The sequence below is a fragment of the Lactuca saligna genome, chromosome 7 (assembly GCF_052625555.1).
Source record: "Lactuca saligna cultivar CGN05327 chromosome 7, ASM5262555v1, whole genome shotgun sequence".
NCBI classification, from domain to species: Eukaryota; Viridiplantae; Streptophyta; class Magnoliopsida; order Asterales; family Asteraceae; genus Lactuca; species Lactuca saligna.
In genome coordinates, this window is record NC_136423.1 from 142,006,426 (window position 1) to 142,013,434 (window position 7,009).

The window sequence follows — 7,009 nt, forward strand, 5'->3', positions numbered from 1 at the left end:
AACTTCAGGTGTCTTCAAGTGCCTTGATGCATAAGCGATGACTTTTCCCCTTTGCATGAGCACACAGCCGAGGCCTTGATTCGAAGCATCGCAATACACCACAAAATCATCGGTTCCTTCTGGAAGAGCCAAGACTGGTGCGCTGCATAGGGCTTGCTTTAGTGTCTAGAAGGCAGCTTCTTGTTTATCTTCCCATTCGAACACCACACCTTTCTGAGTCAAGGTGGTGAGAGGCTTAGCGATCTTGGAGAAATTTTGTATGAACCTTCGATAGTAGCCTGCGAGTCCCAAAAACTGTCGGATTTCTGTTGGCGTTGTAGGTGTTGACCAATCTTCGATTGCTTTGATCTTTGAGGGGTCCACATGTATTCCTTCCTTGCTTACTACGTGGCCAAGGAATCCTACTTCACAGAGCCAAAATTCGCACTTTGAGAATTTGGCGTAAAGCTTCTAGGCCGAGACTCGGTCCTTGCTGAGGTCTGTAGCCGGAAGTGAAGGGAGGCGAACAGAAGGAAACGAAGGGGCGAGGAAGCGAGAGGCGAAGGCGAAGGCGAAGGTCAGACCCGAAATGAACCGAATGAACAGTAGTGAACAGTACTCTCGGGTTCGGTTCCTCCTGGGCTCGGGTTTGGTTCCACCTGCTCTCGGGTTCGGTTCCTCCTGGGCGAGGTTCGGCCCTGAGAGGACCTTTGGCTCAGGAGGGTTCGGCTCCTTCTTGCTCTCGGTCCCTAAGAGGACCTTCGGGTCCTAAGAAGCTTCTCTCTTCTCGAGAGGTTTCGGTTCCTAATGTCCATTTTTCTCGTTTTTACCCCGTTTTAAGCTGTTTTTGACCCGGTTAAGGGTCGGAATGACCCGAATGATTCTAAAAAGTTACGAGAAACTTTGGAGAGAGATTTGGGAGAGATTTCACATACGTGGAGAGATTTGGGAGAGATTTGACATTCTTGGAGAGATTTCTCATACAAAGAGAGTTTTGGGAGAGGTTTCACATACTTAAAGGGATTTCAAATAGAGAGAGATAGAGTGAAAACGATTGAGAGAGGTTTCAAGTGTGTCATTTGTGGGTGTCCGGCTTCGCAATGCAGGGTTCGTAAACACTGTTAAGCCTTGTTTAAGGGTCTTACACATTCCCGATGAGTATGCAACATGGTTTTATCAGTTTAGTTCATCGATTTGCTCTAAGGCTCAGGAAATTTTTAACACATGATTTTTTTTTCCAAGTGATGTTTTCCCATTAATATAGCAAGTTATACAGTATGAACATAACACAAACCCTAATACACGAGGTTTAATCGAGTTGACCGGTTTGACTTGATGACTTGACTTGACTCAAGATTGACGATTGTCACACAATCCACTAACCAACCACAACACTCAGGCTTACCCCCGATCTGCTAACCAACAACTGCACTTGGGCTTACCGCAACCTGCTAACCAATAACTACACTCGAGCTTACCCCAAACTGCTAACTAATAACTGAACCCATAACACATCATACGTTGAACCAACAAAACTTAACTAACCCCACTAGGCCTTTGGGTCGTGACTCAGATTTCCTAGCCCCAATCAAACAAGAACAGACAAGGAAGCTCTCATCACATCCCTCAACCTGGGCTCCTAACACCCTAGTGTCTAAAACATGAGGACGCCCTACAGATTTTTATCACCACTTAAATAAGACAATTCAAAGGCAAAATCCAACAACTAACAATGATATTGATGCGAAAATATTGGAGATTAAGCAATTTCATGGAAATCTTGAACTTGGAGAAATCCGGTTAAGAACCGAACCTTAGCATAAGGTCTTCCTGCTGCGAGGTTCCACTCTTCCCCATTTGAGATATGCTAGAATCTGACAACTTCACAATCTTTCAATACTCAGACTAACTTGAACTTTACCACTTGATTCCAGCCACAATATCCTAATACATAGGAGAATCTGAACCGACACAACATTCATAAATTCCCATACACATATAACCGAAGACAAAGATGATTAATCCATTCATAACAAGAAATCAATTTTAACGTAGCTAAATAAAAAAATTCCGTTCAACTAATCATCCAAAATTACAAAGCGAACTTCGAAACATAAAATAACATGCAAATGAATACCATCACCACAACAATCGACTAAATAGAAGAAGTGATAACTCAAACTTCGACCGTCGAAAATCCTATTGTCCCATGAAGACCATCGTGTGACTGCCAAGCTAAGGGTGTAGAGTCGAACACCTCATCAAAAATAAGAAAGGTACAACAAGCTCTGATGTGGCCCTCCTAGCCGCAATGGAAACAAAAACATGAACTTTGCATGCAATCCCCACCAAATTGAGCCTTCTTGCCACATCTACAACATACAAAATATCGGGTACCCCTTGGTTGATTCTGAACTTTGGTCGGCGAACTTAAACCATTTTGCTGCATGTAGTGACTAAATAGGAGCTTGACATTGCTCCCTATTCATAATCTCCATCTCAATCTCTCGCCTCCTCATTGCATCCTGAAGCTCAACGTGGGCAGTGTATCGTTGGGTAGACATAAATTGTCGAATATCTGTCTTGGGCATGCTCAAATATCGGGTTATATGGGCCTGTTCTGGAGCAGCTAACTCAGAGTAGAAAAGAGTCCTCTGAGTAAACAACATGGTGATTGTCGTCAGTAACTCTGTCGTCTGTCTCAAATCTAAGTATTCCTGAGCTAATATCTCCCACTCCACTAGGTGAACTATGACATCAGAAATATTGAAGAGAAATTGTTGACAATAACTCTATTTCTAGGTCAAATCAACGATTTGGAGGGATCAACTCATTGTTTTGAAGATGGATGGATCGCGAAGGTTTAATGAACCAACTCAACGAGTTGGGGAGCCTCAACTCGACGAGCTTGCAACTAGGAAGGAAACCTAATTTTTAGGGTCTTGCACCCTATTTAAGATCCTTAAGTCCTTTGGATGGCCTCCTTATCATCACCCTTTGTTATCAAAACCCTAAAACGAATTGTAGCCTCCATTGTCAATTTTTTTTGAGCCTTGGAAGGAGGTTTTTTGTTCATTGTGAAGGAATTAGAAGATCTTGAAGTTTCTAACTTTGAAAAGGAAATCTTGGATCCAAAATCACTCTATTTCTTGTAGTCACTCTAAGGTATCAAGTTCATACATTGACTTGTAGAGGATTAGATCTCCTTATTTTGGGTTTTGTTGTGTTTTGGCCTCTTTTTGGGCATGATGATGGAGTGAAAGCATCTAACACGTTGTTTTTCGGATCTGAGTTGGTTTTGGTACCCTTGAGCTTAAAGGTGCAAACTTTATAAGGATCTTGGTTTCATGCATGCATTAAGTCAATTATTAAGTCCATTCTAAATATAAGATCTTCATTTAGACATGCATGATGTCACACCCCTAAACCGGAACAACAGAAACGTTTAGGGGTAGATGACATCATGTACAATATCACAACAATTGAATAATAGTAATCAAAGTAACAACAACCATTGCATTAATAATATAGTATGTACATTGTGTTTACAACATTGTTTGAATAACATCAAAAAGTATAGCAAAAACTATTGACGTGACATCATGAATGCGTCGTCTTCTCAAAAACCTGTAATGTACCTGTCTACCGGTTCCTTGAGAATACAAGTGATTTTGAAAATGTATCAACATTTATGTTGGTGAGTTCATAAGTATTTTTGTTTTAGTGAACTGCCTTTGATCTTTGTAAATGTTAGTGTGTTCCTCCATAAAATCCAAAATTTTCTTTAGTAAATGAAATGTAATCGTAGGCCTTAAGACCAAAATGTATATGTGTTACTGTATTATGAAACAGTGTACTATAGTCTTTTTAATAAATAAAACTATATCATGAATGTTTCCCTGATTTGTATGTTGTACTGTTATTACGAAAAATAGTGTATTGTCCTATATTTGTATGAAAACCCTTTTGTATGAAAGTGCCTGGAATCTACTAGTTGTAATATAAAACAGTGTATTGTAATGTAGTTCTAGTATATAAATAAAACCATTAAAGTAGTATAAATCCTGATATTGCTATATTTATACACATTTTTAGGCAATATTTATTTACATTTTTATTAATATTTTGGTTATTTGCATAGAATTATGATACTTATAAGGATAAATTGTAATTTGCAGCCAAAGTAAGGCATTTTCGAAGTAAGGGACCAGAACTGTTAATATTTGGAACTTTGGAGGATTGAAGAAAGGAAGAACGAAAAAATCAGCAAAAGACGTACTCACGGCGTGAATAATTCATGATTCACGACGTGAGTGGAGAATTCTAGAAGATATGCATGCATGTGAAAGAGTCCTTGCCGGACACGCTTATGCCATATTCACGATGTGAACTCGGGAAATCAGAAAACTATAAATTCCCTTGCCCATTACGACTTGGAGAGTTTTTGGCTGATTAGAAGGTTACCTGAAGACGATTTTGAGCAGAAAAAGAGTTCTGGAAAAGGCTTTCAACATCAGAAGGAGTAAAGGTTCATAATTAGTTAATTAGTTTGATAGTGATGAACATGTTTGATAATTTGATTTGTTTTTGCTTACTTGTTACTATGAGTAGCTGAATCTAGTAGCTCTTGTCTAGCTAGATGAAGCTTTTGTATGTTTTAGCTCAATGAATATTGAATTTGATTAGTTAGTAAATTGCTTGTGTTTGATTATCATTACCTAGCATGTTATTTTAGTTTCATAGTTGCTTAAATTCATGTTCTGTGCAGCTTAGTGACCATTAAATTACATGAACTTGAAACCTAGTGATTTAGTGAACATTAAATTGCTAGAGCTAGGATAGACCAAAATTTTAGATAAGTGATAAAAGTAACTAATTTAGTTGTGCTAGAGGACATAATTTATGACCATAATTGTGTTTTCTTAGATAAATCTTACATAGGTCACCTATAATTAATAACTAATTCTGTGTTTTGCTTATGTGTGACCATACAAGGTAGTTCATGAATTGGTAAAAAGATTAGTAAATTTGGAATTGAATTGCTAATTACATAATAATTGGTTACCAACTTTGATAATCCATAATTATTAGCTAAACATAAATAAAGAAGTGGATTCAAACTAGACAGGAGTGTTTTTAATTAACTGATTGAATTATGTGACTTAAGTTTGTCTGGTCTAGTAAAATCAGATAAAACCCCCTCTTTGCTCTAAAATTAGGATAGTCTAATAGTGAATAAATTAATTAGTCAAAACCGTTCCCTAAGATCGACACCTAACTTACCCAACTATTCTATAATTTTGACTAGGTACACTTCCTAGGTGCAATTAGTTAGTTAAGGTAGTTAGGTTATAAATAATAAAATTAGGTGTAGCTATTTGCACGCATCAAGTTTTTGGCGCCGTTACTGGGGAACTGCTTAGTTAATTATTAGTTTGTTTGCTTTAAATTAATCGATCCTTTTTGTAGGGTAAAACTTGCAAGAAGTTATTTTTTTATTTTTTTGTTTCATTTTTTTAACGGCATTACAGAACTCACAACATGAATCCTTATAGTTCACGACGTGAGAACTGAAGTTCTTAGTTTTATTTACTTTAGTTTGTCTTTCTTAGTTCAGTTTTACGTTTTTATTTTTTTTGTTTTATTTCAAGAGTTCATGACCAGAGGCTCTAACACCCCTTTGGTGCCACCACTTGAAGATCCTGAGTCTACAATTCATAAAAAGAAGGATAAGAATGTGAAAGTAGATCAAACACCAAAGAAGACACCTTTACAAGACTTCAAGTCAGTGTTCTCAAAGAAGTCGGGGAAGAAAATGGGGGAGTCAAGTTCATCTTCGAAGAGCAAGAGCAAGCTTGAAAACTTAGATCAAATACATGTCCAAACCGAGTCTGAATACGATACCAAGCCTAAATTTGAATTACATAAAAGTGAACCCGAGAACGAGCCAAGGAACAAGATGGAGAACATTGAAGAAATGTCCATGGTAGCTTACAGAAAGAGAATCTGAGATGATGTTGGTCTAGGCTTAGTACATCCCGCCATTCTTGCCACGCCGCATTCGAGCTGAAAGGACATATCCTTTCTGCACTAAAGGATATCCCATTCTATGGAAAAGATTATGAGGATGCGTTCAAGCACTTAGATGAAGTGAATGACATTGCTGATTACTTTAATGTCCCAAATGTTAACAGTGATATTGTCTTGTTAAGGATGCTTCCCGTTACCTTTAAAGGAGCTGCAAAGGATTGGTTAAAACCACTTCCACCTGGTACAATCACTACTTGGGATCAAATGTGTGAGCAGTTTCTAGACCAATTCTGTCCACCATCCAAGATAGCTAAACTCAAGAAGGCAATAGCTAATTTTGAGCAAAGCCCGCGGGAGTCACTTTACAAAGCATGTGAACGTTATAAATGGTTGTTAAGGAACTGTCCTCAACATGACCTTAACATTCAACAAGAAGTGTCTATATTCTATGACAGAGTAAGTGTGATGACAAGACGACTCCTTGATTCTCAAGGACCTCTTACAAAGAAAAATTTGGGCGAAGTCAAGGAATTAGTTGAAGAATTTGTAAAACATTCTCGTGAATACCACAATCCAAGGAATGAAAGCGTGAAAGGAGTTGGGGGTGCACAAACTGAAGAGATGGAAATGCTTAACACTGTGGATAGGAAATTGACCCAAATGGACCAATCAATTCATGCAATCCGAGTTGGTTGCGAGCGATGTAGTGGCCTGCAGTTGACAAAAGATTGCAATATGGATGAATATGGAAACAAGAAAGCTCAATTTTGCTATTCGTGGGGACAAATACTATGAAGATTGGAGAAAACCAAAGAAGGAGTGGTTGCCTTACGATGAATACAAGAAGCAAAAAAGAAGAGAAATTTAGGCAAACTGGTCGGGGCTTCTACCAAAAAGAGCAACCACCAGCTGAGAAGAAAGTTGATCTAGAGACCATGTTAATGAAGTTTATGGAAGCTTCAGAAAAAAAGCATGATGCTACTGATATTGCAATAGAGGA

At 38.2% G+C, this 7,009-nt stretch overlaps 1 non-coding gene across 1 annotated transcript; it reads right to left on the minus strand.

Annotated features, from left to right (window-relative positions):
- Positions 1–6,321: 6,321 nt before the first annotated feature.
- LOC145007801 (small nucleolar RNA R71) lies at positions 6,322–6,428 on the minus strand. Its single transcript, XR_013663166.1, has one exon. It is a non-coding gene; the product is annotated as a small nucleolar RNA R71 (small nucleolar RNA).
- Between the last annotated feature and the right edge of the window lie 581 nt (positions 6,429–7,009).